The sequence below is a fragment of the Lissotriton helveticus genome, chromosome 12, assembly GCF_964261635.1.
Source record: "Lissotriton helveticus chromosome 12, aLisHel1.1, whole genome shotgun sequence".
Taxonomy (NCBI): domain Eukaryota; kingdom Metazoa; phylum Chordata; class Amphibia; order Caudata; family Salamandridae; genus Lissotriton; species Lissotriton helveticus.
Window position 1 is genome coordinate 116218180 of NC_136073.1, and position 15320 is coordinate 116233499.

General features: G+C 44.7%; 1 protein-coding gene across 2 annotated transcripts in view; it reads left to right on the plus strand.

Moving 5' to 3' along the window:
• The first annotated feature begins 8743 nt into the window (after window positions 1–8743).
• The window catches only part of LOC144798597 (transmembrane protein 272-like), a 166969-nt gene continuing 160392 nt past the window's right edge, over window positions 8744–15320 (plus strand). Inside the window, exon 1 of one of the 2 annotated variants that reach the window (XM_078669553.1) lies at window positions 8744–8910. The gene's annotated coding sequence lies outside the window, so the exon portion shown is untranslated. The remainder of the gene's footprint in view (window positions 8911–15320) is intronic. The other variant, XM_078669554.1, reaches the window with a different exon arrangement.

The window sequence follows — 15320 nt, forward strand, 5'->3', positions numbered from 1 at the left end:
GCGGCATAGGGGCGGGCCTGCCCAGGGGATCGCCCATAAGATAACCCACCATGTTGGCATATTGGTTATGCAAATAAACCTGCAGCAAATTTCTCCACTAAAAATGTGTTGTGTGGTTATTTATGTATGTTGCTGTATGAGAACGGGTGAATGTGGCAGATATTGGCACTATGCCCCCAGGCCTCCTTTCTGTCCATCAACTGTGTTTTTTGCAATTTTCACCCCGAGTGGGCTGGGTATGCTCAGACGTGAGTCCCAGGCTCTCCACACCACTGGAGTCAAGCTATCCAGGCTGATGAAGGCTGATAGCCAGAAACCGGTCCTTGGATGCTTGATTCCGGTCTGGGAAAGACATGGCTTGGTAGTTCTGACTGGACTGTTCCCATGAGGCACAGGGTCAGAGCTGATTTGCATATAGCCAGTGTCTAACCCAGGGTGGCGTGGAGTGCAAAAAAACGATGGATTTAGGCCCAGATCCTTGTACTGGGGTGAATGTATGACATTGGTCTACATTCTGTCCATCAACTGTGTTTTTTGCAATTTTCACCCCGAGGGGGCTGGGTATGCTCAGAATGAGTCCCAGGCTCTCCACACCACTGGAGTAAAGCTATCCAGGCTGATGAAGGCTGATAGCCAGAAACCGGTCCTTGGATGCTTGATTCCGGTCTGGGAAAGACATGGCTTGGTAGTTCGGACTGGACTGTTCCCATGAGGCACAGGGTCAGGGCTGATTTGCATATAGCCAGTGTCTAACCCAGGGTGGTGTGGAGTGCAAAAAAACGATGGATTTAGGCCCAGATCCTTGTACTGAGGTGAATGTATGACATTGTTCTACATTCTGTCCATCAACTGTGTTTTTTGCAATTTTCACCCCGAGTGTGCTGGGTATGCTCAGACGTGAGTCCCAGGCTCTCCACACCACTGGAGTCAAGCTATCCAGGCTGATGAAGGCTGATAGCCAGAAACCGGTCCTTGGATGCTTGATTCCGGTCTGGGAAAGACATGGCTTGGTAGTTCGGACTGGACTGTTCCCATGAGGCACAGGGTCAGGGCTGATTTGCATATAGCCAGTGTCTAACCCAGGGTGGTGTGGAGTGCAAAAAAACGATGGATTTAGGCCCAGATCCTTGTACTGAGGTGAATGTATGACATTGTTCTACATTCTGTCCATCAACTGTGTTTTTTGCAATTTTCACCCCGAGTGGGCTGGGTATGCTCAGACGTGAGTCCCAGGCTCTCCACACCACTGGAGTCAAGCTATCCAGGCTGATGAAGGCTGATAGCCAGAAACCGGTCCTTGGATGCTTGATTCCGGTCTGGGAAAGACATGGCTTGGTAGTTCGGACTGGACTGTTCCCATGAGGCACAGGGTCAGAGCTGATTTGCATATAGCCAGTGTCTAACCCAGGGTGGTGTGGAGTGCAAAAAACGCTGGATTTAAGCCCAGATCCTTGTACTGGGGTGAATGTATGACATTGTTCTACATTCTGTCCATCAACTGTGTTTTTTGCAATTTTCACCCCGAGTGGGCTGGGTATGCTCAGACGTGAGTCCCAGGCTCTCCACACCACTGGAGTCAAGCTATCCAGGCTGATGAAGGCTGATAGCCAGAAACCGGTCCTTGGATGCTTGATTCCGGTCTGGGAAAGACAGCTTGGTAGTTCGGACTGGACTGTTCCCATGAGGCACAGGGTCAGAGCTGATTTGCATATAGCCAGTGTCTAACCCAGGGTGGTGTGGAGTGCAAAAAAACGATGGATTTAGGCCCAGATCCTTGTACTGGGGTGAATGTATGACATTGTTCTACATTCTGTCCATCAACTGTTTTTTTTGCAATTTTCACCCCGAGTGGGCTGGGTATGCTCAGACGTGAGTCCCAGGCTCTCCACACCACTGGAGTCAAGCTATCCAGGCTGATGAAGGCTGATAGCCAGAAACCGGTCCTTGGATGCTTAATTCCGGTCTGGGAAAGACATGGCTTGGTAGTTCGGACTGGACTGTTCCCATGAGGCACAGGGTCAGAGCTGATTTGCATATAGCCAGTGTCTAACCCAGGGTGGTGTGGAGTGCAAAAAAACGATGGATTTAGGCCCAGATCCTTGTACTGGGGTGAATGTATGACATTGTTCTACATTCTGTCCATCAACTGTGTTTTTTGCAATTTTCTCCTCTCTGTAGCGCCATGGGTGGGGTAGGCCGGTCATCACAGATCCATACCACACCAGTTGTGCAGCAAAGTTACGCGGTCACCTCCAGAGCAGTTCACCCGCTCTAGAACAGGGCCACTCCTTGTGCATGAATCTCTGCTCTCGAGGGCAGGCTCACCTCGGGCTGTACCAGGGTCTCCAGCCACGGCCCACGACCACCGTGTCCTCTGTGCTATGCTGGGCCACGCAGCACCTCCTCCGCTGTAAGAGGCTGTAGGGGGATTGGCAGACCGTCAATGAATTATCTCTGCTCTGGATTTGGTTAGTAGCATGCCATCTGACCAAGGGAGAATGGTATGGTGCCTGGAATAACGCAGATTCCTGCAGTATATTTGGGCGGCTGCTGGACCTCACTCAAGCCATGGCCATCTTGTTGCTAGGCAAGCTCCCCCCGACTCCAAGGACACTTACACCTCACAGTTTTAAGTGGTACGGAGACCCGTCCTTGCGAAGAAGCTTATATACCATCCGAAATCCAAGACAGTTCTGATTTAGTAACACTAGAAATGATCCCTCATTATAAATCCAGCAGACACTACGACATGTTAAACCGGAATGCAATATTTAAACTGGCCAGCACAATTGATTCCCTAAAACATCTTAATACTACACACATTGAAGGCATACAATGTAAATTAGATGCAGAAGCAACCGGAGAAGAAATCACAGTGGTCACTTGGAGCAACCCAATGAGTGCCATGGAAGTATGGCGTCACAGGGATCTCTTCTTGAAATGGTGAATAGAAATAAAAACGACAGAAATAGAGTGGTATCCAAGACCCCTCTGTCCAGCACACAAAAAACACTATCACCATGCTAGTGGAGTACTTCGGGGAGCCACAGGCCCAGTGGAATACGCCCTGGATAGTCAGCCAAATCTATGAATCCTCCATTCTGCAGCACCCGGAGCCTTTAGTCACACAAGACAAGTCTCCATATCTACAGCTTGGGGTGGTGCAATCACCAAGAGAGACACAAGAGTACGCCAATCCACGGTCCCAGGAAGAATCTATTTAAAACTCTGCTCTTGGAATATTAACAATCTTGGTAGTAAGATGGGGGAGACTGATCTTATCACTTTTCTATAAGACTTCGATATATTGCTACTTCAGGAAACCTGGGCCGTGCCTGGAAAGCCAATCACAGGATTTAAGGAATACTATCAACAAGCGAGCAAGACAAAAAAATCGGGTGGAGCCTCCGGTGGACTATCCATCTTTATCTCATCTGACCTACAGTGGCAACAAGATCTGATAAATGTATGCCAACCATGGCCTAATACGTCAAAATCTCACTGCCGCAAGACACAAATAAAGAAACTTCAAGTAAAATCCACAAACATACATTCCTACTCTACAATGTATGCATTCATCCGGCACAGAAGGATAACTCAGAAAAAATAGAGACTTTAATAGCACTATTAAAATCACTTCGATTCACCTTTCCGCAAGCTGGCATCCTGCTCTCCGGTGAATTTAACATGTTCTTATTGCAAACAGGTAAAACTCAAGGAAAGCAACCTCCCAAACCGGCCGTAATCAACATTTCTTCAGTTTTCACAAACTATTGCAGAACAGATTGTTTAGGTAAAACATATATCACATATAGGGTTCCTCACTTTAAATGGATTTATACCTCAAGATTAACCAGCGGCATCCACTAGAAGCTCCAAAAACACTAATACCATCTTAGACTATACTCTAGTTGACACCGAGCTCTTTCAAGTGATTGCTAGCTTTCAAATTACATCAAGATTAGAGAGACTATTGTCCTCAACTCATTAAGCTCCTCATCTACCCTCCAAGAGACCCACCAATTAACAATCTTATGGAATTCACAAGTGCACCCAACCTGAAAAGGCTAGTATGGAAAGGAAAAGATGCACCCAGACTAATGAACTTCATTAAAACATTGATTACAACCAAATTTGATAACAATTTATGGACATCGTGGCAAAATTGAGAATCCATAATTACGACTCTCATTTCTAACTTCTCACCACATCACTCCCAACACCAAAATAGAATAAGAAAAGAAGTATCTTGGTTTTCAATCTTGATATTATGGAAAAAGGGAATTTACACAAGGAGATCAGAACACTCAGGAAAAATGCGTCAATTAACAACGCAAGTACAAACCAACAAATCAACACGCTTAGGCGTCAATACAAAAAGACAATCTACTCAGCAAAGAAATCTTATCAATCAAATATCTGGACAAAGCTGTTGCAAACACGTAAAACAAACAATAATAAGCAGTTTTGGGCAGAAATATACAACATAGCCAACGGCTCTTCCTGCCACCAGAATGCAAATATTTCTGAGACAGAGTGGATCGAACATCTAAACATGACTGACGATCAATCCCCAGCGATCGAACACCACCAAGCTCCGATGCCATTGACACATGAGCCTCCCGAGGGAAAATGGCTAAACGAATCTCAAGTCGAGAAAGTCTTTAAAAAAACTCAGACTAGACTAGATTCCCAGACCGAAAGGCTTTCAAACACACTGTTTAAGATCAACTAACCCTTTTGGGCCAGGCACCTCACCCCACTGTTCAATCACGCGTTTTCAACAAATAGCATACCCGTATCATGGAGAGGCAGTATCCTACATACATCCAATCTTTAAAGCTGGCAGTAGATCGGATCCTGCAAATTACAGATTGATAGTACTTATAGATGTAGAAGCCAAACTATATGCCTTGAATCTCCTTTTGGAATTTGTAGCCTGGGTCACTGCCAGCAAGATCCTTCCAATCACACAAACAGGCTTCAGACCAGGCACAAGCCCCACAAGCAATCTTTTGGCTCTGAGCCTCCTACAGAAAAAGCTTTACAAAAGCCCACCAAATTGTACACCTGTTTTGTGGACCTAAAAGCTGATTTTGATATGGTCCCAAGAGAGTGCTTATGGATAAAGATGGCAAAATGGGGCGTCCCACAAAACTTACTCAGAGTCATAGTCAATTTGCATTCATAGACATGGGTCCAAGTCAAGTTAGGCAATGGCGAGCGAACAACAAAGTGGATACCCTCATATTGAGGGCTAAAGCAAGGATGTGTGCTAGCCCCTAGTTTATTCAACATATTCACAGCAGAGGTTATCGGAAGTCCAAAGCGATCCACCCAAGCTTGCAAATAGCCTAGTCAAAAGCCTACAATATGCGGACAACATAGTATGATGCAGCCAGACTCCAATTCGCCTACAGCGCTTGATAACCAAACTTCTGGAATATACAGAGGCGCTCGGACTGAAACTAAGTTATAATAAAACTAAGGTTATCTGTGTTTCTGCAGTGTAAAGATGCACATTATTTTAATCTACAGCAATTCACCATTTTTAAATGCATTTTCGAATCCCGCAATTTATCTCCCAGGCGCAGGTTAGACTAGAATTTGAGTTATTTCACTAACTGCTGGTTAGGTCAGCAGCAATAATCAAACTGTGCTGGAGAATGAGAGGGGCAAACCTAGAACCCCTGGCAGCTATTCTCTGCTCTGCTGATCAGAAATAAAGAATCAGCCCAAAAGCAGGAATGACTGGCCAACAGTGCTTCAGCAAGCGTTAACCACCCTAAATCTGCATGAAGCATGGGGTCTAAACATCAGCTTCCCTGCATTCAAAAGAATACCCAACAAAGCAGCTAAACAGCAGCATGGTTATTGGATAAAGCAGCGCTCGCAAGGAAAAAAACATGGATGGATGGTCTTACCTTCATATGGGAACTAGACGCAGCAGCTGTATCTTGTAAATCACATATCTTCCACAATACAGCACTCCCTTCTTCTCATTCGACTGGGAGCATTTTCCTCAAAAGATCAGGTTCCATTGTGGACACAAACCTGTCCGAACAATTTCTGTCGACTATGCGGGAGTGCGGAATAGGCAATCCAACATTTTTTGTGCATCTGTCCTGCCGTCAGCCAATTGAGAATACAATTTTTAGTTCCAACTCTCTGGTCACTCCACATAAAATCTTGCCGACCCGCCGTAATAGCCTTGTTGAACAGCCAGTCACTGCAGCTTTCTTGTTGGACAACAAAGTTTCTACAACAAGTCAACAAACAGTTAACAAATGCAGCAGGGGTAGAGGTGACAGCTTAATTTCTTTTATCAATTAACCCCTTGGGCGTGGGCGCGATTCTGCGCCTGTGCGGCACTTTTATTGAGTGGGCGGGTTCATGACAGCCCCCAGCCGTCAGCAGCACACGCCCACCGTGGTGCATGACTCATCAGCATGGAAGGGGTTAAGCTCTTGATGTTTCTAAAGATAGACTATTGAGCTAAGAGTCTAACTAAATGTTAAGCATTTTTACTGCATTGTTTTATCATTTTAACTTGTTCAAATCCTAATTGTTGCATAGGGTTACGCACTACATAAAACACACTCAGAATTCTCGGCAAATGTGCATAATGGTTTTAAAATTTGTAATAGTTTTAACCAACCAGACAACAAAGATCTTGAGGGCATAATGCACCCCATATGCGCAGCTATTTGCATGTAAACTAGGAACACCAACGCCTAACAATGGAGTGTAAGCTGACCCTGCCCACTTTGTACACTCAGTATACTTTTAAAGAAGGGATGCACCAGGCAGCCATGTAAGAAGTAAATATGCGTGATAGTTCCAGTTAGCTCTGCGCACTTTATACTGTTGGTCAAATCTGGCCAGAGCATATTTTGTTTATTTGAACACTGAACCAATTCCTACAATTTTGCACGTTGAATGCTAATCTTAGATGAAATACGTACTTTGTACAATATTTAGAATGACATAAGGTATTGCTAAGCAGGGCAATGTGCTGTCCTGCATTAGGTGTTTTTTTGTTGTTTTTTAACTCAACCACACAAACGGGATTTGTGTGGTACTGTAAATCCCAAAATAGATTTTATGTCAGGGCTGTGCCAGAAAAATGACTCAACCATTATGCAAATTCTGGGCCCCACCCTATACACTTTTTTTTAACTCTACCACAAAGGAAAGTGGCAACAAGGAGAAAACTGACATTAAATCTGTTCTTCTTAATTGGCTGCAAAGATTGTATTTTAAAATATCTTATAGGTTTAAGGCACCTACCCGCTGTAGAGATGTGTGTGTTTCTTGTAAATCTGAGTGAATAATAATGGTAAGATAACTCTGGAGGTTAATGCACTTGCCGGACAGATCTGTGTTTTGTCTAGTCGTAGTTTTGACTGAAAGTATCATAGAGAATTAATATGTCTCCTGCAAACCACATTATGTAGCACGCAGTTGACAGATTTTATTTTATGTAGATAGGTAAGTGAGTTACTGCTTTGAACACAGAGATCCTTTGTTACTTGCAGCTAGGGCCGGTCCTAGGATTTTAGGTGCCCTGGGCAAAAGGGAATGTGGGAGGCCCCTGTAATCTACATAAGTGACACCTTCTGATCTAGGGGAAGCTGCTTTGTGCAGACTCCACTTGGGCCGCATCTCCTCTTCTCAGCCACCCCAAGCAACTCTTGTACAGCCCGTTTCGAACTGAAGGTGTGAGAATTGCTTGGGGGCTGAGTTAAACCTGTATGGGCTAAAGTGCTGACAATGGGCGCCCTGCCGAGTCTCTGAACTGGCTGCCTGAGAGGTGTACCCTCCCCTAGGCTTTCCCACATCATCCCTTAGAGGCCCCAGGAGGGGGGCCTTCCCATGAGCCAGTTTGTGAAGTATTTTTTCACTCTAATCGGCAGACATACACGAGAACTAGTAGGGTATTAATTGCCATTGTGGGGGGCCCCATCCTGGCAGGCAGAGTGCCAGGCCCTGGGCAGCTGCCCACACTGCCCATGCCTAGCGCCGGCCCTGCTTGCAGATGCACTATAATCATTCTAATACAGCACAGTGAGATATGAAGGGTGATATGTGACTTCTACACCTTGTAACCCCAACTGTCTTATGTAGCATATCCTGTATATTGAGTCACAAACTTGTATGATTCATTCTTTAGGTGATGTGTAAGTGTGATGTAAAGTGCTCTAACATCCTGCATTGGAATGAGTAGTGCTATACAAGAAAAAATGGTGGTATTTAAAATATTTCAACACCTCCTCGTGGGTAGTAAGCGCTATATAAATGCAATTTATGTTGTGTAAGTACTGGGAAAGACCAACACATTTTACATTCTTACAGTGCCTGAATATCTCATAAACAGGGACTGAACGAAGTGAAAAGATGCCTCTCTTAAGTATGTGTGAAGTGCTAACAAGGTTTGAGCCTTTGTTTTCCCTCAACTGCATTTGTATCTAGGTGTGAGGCTCCTGACTGCTCTGAGCCAGAAGATTCAAACAAAAGGAGGCTTTATTACCCCTCAAATGTGGCCTTTATTATTGGCTCAGCAGAAGTCTGAAATAAGAGACTCCTACATATGGTTGTTGATCTAAAGCAGAGAACCTACAGGTGATAGAGGGTGTATGCCGCCCATCGTCACGTACCCCGACTCGTGCAGTGATTGTTACGCTTGTGCAGCACGTGGTTGTTCTGAAAGGGGCGTGGCTGCTCTCCGGGCAGCTGCCTAAAGTAGGAGTCGGAGAGGGGCTGTGTCAGAGCGTCGGCTTCAGTCCCACGGCCATCACCAACTTCAGAGAAAGCGCTGCGGCGTGCGCCTGGAGCGGAGACCCGGTGCTGTCGGCGAGTTTCGGCGCAGTCTCTGCAGCTTTCGAGCGCTATCTCTGCTGCTACTGACGTGTAAGTGCGCAGCGCCTACTGAGGGACAGGGAGAGAGGAAGGCGCTAGTGGGCAAGGCTAGCATTTAAGGCCAGGGGCAGCACCCAGTGGTGCTTACTACTACTAGCAGGTACTGGGCACAACCAGAGCCTCTCGTCCACTTCTGCACGCCCTCCTATCTGCTGTATTTTAACCTCTTACACCAAAGAGAGTGTGGTAATGTGGCTGTATCATGAAACATTTAGACAGGGGCCGTTCCGTGTCCTGGTGGTAAGGCGGTACTTAGTACAACCTCCCCGTGCCACGATGCAATAACAAGAATGCGCGTGCAAGTTAATTACGAAGTGTTTATGTTGTGGTGGTAAACTGTTGTGTTGTGTTTTTGTGTTGGTGTGTTTTGTTGTAATTGTGTACTGTGGTGGTTGCACTGCATTCTCTTCTACGTGTGTATGTTGTTGTGTGTGCTGTTGTGTTTTTTTTGTTGTTGCTTAGTTCAGAGATGTCCGCGAATGCTGCTACATTCCCAGCAGACGCAACTCGTTTCCTTTAAAGACCCCATGACAAGCAGCCATTCACCACAATCGGGGGCGCCACACACGCCGCTGCTCCTGCGCTGTTTAAGACGCCAGTGACCCCAAAGTGTGTCCCGGACCTGTCTTGACTCAGCAGCTGCGGGGCGCACTTCATGCACCACCACCAGGGGGCTTTAAGGGAGTTTAGCACTTTGGTCCTTCTCAAAGGATAAGGTTGGGGCTCAGTCAGTCAGTAGGTTGGTGCACGCGCAGCTGGCGGTCTTTCAATCGACAAATCTGTGATATGTCTGTTGTGCCTAACCATGATGTCTGGCCTCCTCTTGCCTGACACGCTGAGGGACGCTTTGCTGGAAGCAGAAATGTGGTACCTGCTATGACGCACAGGTTTGTAACCCAAATCACAAGCAGGGCTTTAAAGGATCGCACAAAGTCGCAGCTACTACTGAGTACTTGAACTTTTGTATTTTATTTAAAGAGACAATACCTTCACTTCTCTGAGTGCAATACTTTTAAAGCGCACAATACTTTTAGTATGTGGTTGGGCTGGGGGGACGACTTAATGAGGCTGTTGTCTTAAAACACTAGGGCCATATGTATCATCATCACCATTTGCGATTTCTAAATAGCGATTTTTAAGGAATCGCTATTTAGAAATCGCAAAATGGTATGTATGTAGGAAATCGCTTCTTTTTAGCGATTCCTTAACATTCCTAAATTGCGATTAGCAAATTGCAATTTGCTAATCGCAATTTAGGAATATTTTCAAGGGTGCAGGGGTGTCACAAGAACACCCTGCTGCACCCCTGAAAATGACGTGTGTGGGCATATGGCGCTCATACATGAGCGTCATATGGCACCTTTGGTTTTTAAATAAATTGCTTTTTTAAAAGAATTCGCAACTTACCACCAACTTAATTTGCGAATCCTTATGGGCATTTTTGAAATAATTTTTCTTTTATACATTGCATTTAAGGAATCGCACAATTTGCCATTCCTTAAGTGCAATCGCAAAATAAGGAATGGCAAATTTTGCGATTCCTTATTTTGCTGCCAAAATGTTTCATACATACCATTTAGCAAATTAGCATTCTGCGAATTTCGGCCTTTGCGAATGCTAATTTGCTTGATACATATGGCCCTAATTCCTTTCAAAAATGAAAATTATGATCTTCAAGCAAAATGATCTGATACTTCTTACAACACCACAATAGAGCACAGCTTGATGTGACAGGTGTGCGACGGTCATCCCTTCTTATTGCCCCCTTGCATTCCATGTTATCGGCTTTCCGATCATAAATACAGAACTACAAGTAGCAGAATGCAGAGTGAACAAGCATTGGCAAAGCCAGTAAACTGATAAGGGGGCTTAATATTTGTAAAGGAATTGAGGACACATCTCCGCCAAACCAAGTACTTCAACTACGCACGCCTAAAGTGTTAAAAAGTAAATCTAAATGCATTATAACATTAACATTAAACAGAAAAAATCACTATTTAACTGGGCAGCCGAAGTGTAAAAAGTACATATCTGATACTTGAAGTTAATAAAAAAAATACGTAAGTAAAATAAAATTCACTTTAAGCCAGTTTTGTTATTGAAGTGAAAGGAACTCCTTTTAAGTGGATGTGACGATGTGCACAGACTTGTGAAGGTAGCCAGTTGATAATGTGGGCTGACCAATCACACCGTGCTATATGCTGTGGTGGGCGGAACCCAAATGTGAATGTCAATTTACCACACCAGTACGTGACGCGCGCTAACCAAATGCCCCTCTATGTATGTGTACTATGTATGAATATTTGGAACAAAAATGGTCTGATGAGAAAAGGCCAGACCTAAAAACTAGACTTGTTTATCAACTTACACACAAAGGGTAATAGACAGCCTTTCAAAGACCATCGAATACTCATTATCTACCGATAATTAATATTTTAGTTAAATCAACTCAGCTCAAAGAAGGCTTTATTCGATTGATTAAATAAGCAATCTTAAAAGCACACAATTAAAAATACAATAAACATTTCATACATTATAATTCATATCAAGTATTACATGAACTCCAATTCAAAAAAGTTAAAACAGTATTAAACTTACAGAGGCCCTCATCTTATTAAAAACAATCAGGTAAGCATGTGTTTCCTTTGGCTCAAAACTTTTTTCAGAAAAATTGTTATCCTAAAAGCACTATTCTCATTTTCCAGGTATTGTAGTACCAGGAGAGCAGGGCGACATTGGTGAGCCCATACTGTTTTAAAATGGGTACTTGAAGCAGGCTCCTTACAACAGAGTAAAATTTACAAAAAGAGTAACATGAATCGTAGATTATGAGAATAGTTGGGATGATTATACCCCGGATTGGAATGGCGCTTACGGATTACGGTAATATTATGTTCTTCAATATTTCTTGTTATTGGGTGCCTAGGGAGGAGGCAATCATCCAACACCTCCAAAATTAGATCAACCGATCCTCATGATGTGTACAACGCCCTAACACACCAATGTACAGATTATCACAAGTTAAGAATTTAAAATTCACGGATTGCGGCCAGACGGACTTGCCGGGGAACGTTTGCACGGTTCTATGCTGTTATATTCAGCATTTACTAAGCGGACAAGATTAAAGTCCGCTTCTAAGCATGAGTATCGGATCGTGCCAATAGGATACTTTATCCTTTCTAAAGACCTACATACGGAGTATTATCTATTTGCCCGGCCAGATTGAGGCTGGGACAGAAGTATAACCAGCCAGAAGGCATTCTATATTAAGTCAAAGATTGAAAGCCCTGAGGAAGTCGCAGGTTTCTTGTCCCGAACGACGAAACACGTGTTGGCTGGATTCAGGACAAAACTAAAAAATATCAAAGCATCCTATGTGTTACTGTTTTCATCGTGAATTTTAAGTCCTTAACTTGTGATAATCTGTGCATTGGTGTGCTAGGGCGTCGTACACATGAATCGTAAATTGAGGGGAAGTATTATCACAAGTTGCAGTTTTCAGTTTCAGTTTAATTTTTATTTAGCAGAGTTACTTAAAACCATTGCTACAAATACGTCATTGCAAATTCGAAAGTTAAAATCAATTAAAAGACATTAAATATTTACAGTCCGTTAAAAAAACCCAAAAAAAACCCGCAAATGATTGTTCTAGCAACGACAGTCTTTTTACTTGTCAGCTGCAGAGCTGGTCTGATTTAGCATTTTCTTCTCCACTTTTCCTAAGAATTTCACAAACCTGCAGTTAAGCTGCGTGCTACCAGGTGAAAAGCAGACTAATACGGCCTGTCTCCGTGAACGGACGCCTCTCTGATTGAAAAGTGGCTTTAAAAGCTGTCTCCTTTCCTCTGTTAGGACTTTGCAAGTACAGATGAGATGCAGCATATCTTCTTCCGCTATCCCACACAGACGGCAGCTAGGATCAGATTGGTTTTTCAGCCAATGTGGAAAGTGATTTGTGCATGGCAACAAGCCTAGTCTGTATTTTAAAAATTAAATTTTTATGTGTTTGGCAAAACCAAAAGCGAAGTACTTTTGTGCAGCCTGAGAGGAGTAAGAGCCCAGGGTCATCCAGCCATGCGACCTTTTTGTTAGGGCTGCCTTATCTTCAATCCAAGATTCCATTTTTACAATTTTCTTTGTAGCTTTTTTGAGAAGACAGTGGCTTGCCGGAGTTACCCAAAGTTCGGTAAGGCCCAGGATTGACACACTAGTAGCTAAATATTTCGCTGCCGGGGATGACTGTTTCTGTTGTAACTCCGTCCATAAGTGCCAGTTTAAAGTACCTGGTTTAGATTTCCTTACACTATCCCAGAAAATAACTATTGCACCTTTCCTTACAAAAGTCTGTTTTTGCACGCCAAACTCAAGCCTGATTTGTGCTGGAGAGACTCGTGTGGGGAGACCTAAAACCATTCTATATACTTTAGCAACCACGGTGTCCAAGAGCTTGGAATCCCTTCCCTCACTGTACCTTGCTCCCTAGGTTATTGTCGGAAGAAGTTGTACTCGTATAACTTCAACCAAAGGGGCGAGTGAGGGGCCCATTAATTTCGAGTTTAGGTTTCTCATTGAGACAGCTAAGGCTATGCCTTTCCTTTCAATTACATCTCTTTGGGATACAAAATGCCCGCCTTTGTCAATGATCACCCCCAGGTATTTATACTCTGAGGCTGTATCTATTTGGATCTTATCCCAAAACCAGACTATGATGTGGCCCCGCTATCTTCCCCGCCCGGATTGACTCCACCCAGAAACTTACCGCTATCGGACATAACTGCAAGCCCCTTCGGTCACTCTCCCGAAAACGAAACCCGTATCAGGACAACCCCCATGACGAGGAGACTCCCACCCCTCTCTGTATTACAGGAGCCAATCGGAGGAAGCCGCCGACAGGAAACACTTCCTTCCGACCCCGGAAGTCCCACCCCGGAGGCAGCGACAGAACCAGTGAAAAACAGACGGGAAGCCCAGAACGCCGTCGGAGAATCGTGGCAGGACGCTCGGACTGGAGGAGAAGACGGAGACGAGGCGAAACTCGAAGAAGACGTGTGGTCAGAAGATTGGTGGAGTCCCTGAGGAGGTGGCTGAAGAGCGGCCGCAACTCAATCGGAGAGTTGCGGCGGACCGTGTGAGTACTAGTAACATCCCTGAGAGCGCGCTAGGTGCTCATTGTATATATTGTGTAAATTTCCCTCCCTCTCTTAGGCACGAACCACATAGTAGCAGCTCCCTATCTTGCACTGTATACTACCTGTAAAGCACTCGCACTGTGTGGAATCCCTCCCTTCACTTACGCCCTTTCACTCTTGCTGTAAATCCGTCCTTCATTCCTTCTCCCGACCCCTACCTTCCTCACGGACCTCTTCTTCCTCTCCTCACTGCCCGGTGTCGGTGAAAGGAAACTCACAGAGTTCCCTCCGGACTAACGGTACCTTCTTGTCTCTTGTTGCCCTCCGAGGTGCCTCCCCTACGCCGGACCCGACCAGACGGATCCCAGGAACAGTTCAAGACTCCCCCATCGGAGAAGAACCCGGAAGAGCCTTGGACATCACTATTAAACCTCCTGTTCTTTTGACTCTTACAGCTAAATAAATAACCGGCATAGCCCACTACATCCAGCCTCCTTGCCTGCTTTTCCAGCCCGCCGCGCACCCACCATCACACAGACAGGTTCTTTCTTCAGGTTCTTTTTGATTGTCATGGTTTTGGTTTTCTCCAGGTTGATGGTTAGGTCATTAGCCTCCGAGTATTGGAACATGATGTCTAGAAGACGCTGCAGACCCACCTTCGTTTGGCTAATCAATACTAGGTCATCAGCGTAAAGCAGACATGGTAGCGTTGTGTTCCCAATCTTTGGGGAGTGTGAGTTGCAGGCATTTAATAACGGAATCAGATCTGCAAGAAACAGGTTGAAAAGCGTTGGGGCCAGTACACAGCCTTGCTTAAGGCCTTTTGTTGTAGGAATTTTCCTAGATAGCAATGACCCATCGCCGAGCTTTACTTGCACCCAAGTTCCAGTGTGTAAGTTGATTAACAGGTTCAATGGGAATGCCCCAGCCTGCCAGTTTTGACCAGAGTTTCTGTCGGTTCACATGGTCAAAGGCTGCCCGGTAATCGATAAAGCATAAATGTAGTGGTGTTCTTCTGGACTCAGCCTTATCAATTAACAAAGCCATTGTTATTATGTTTGTCGAGGTCCCCACTGATTTAGAGAAACCTGTTTGATTTAGGGGAATGATTGAGTTATCTTCCGCCCAGAGTTGCAGCTCATCCAGCAGTGTCCCAGCAAAGTATTTTGCATCATTATCCAAGAGGGCGACTAACCGATAACTTTTGGGGTGGGACTTGTCACCTGATTTATAGATTGGTGAAATTATCGAGGTCCTCCAAGATGGAGGGAG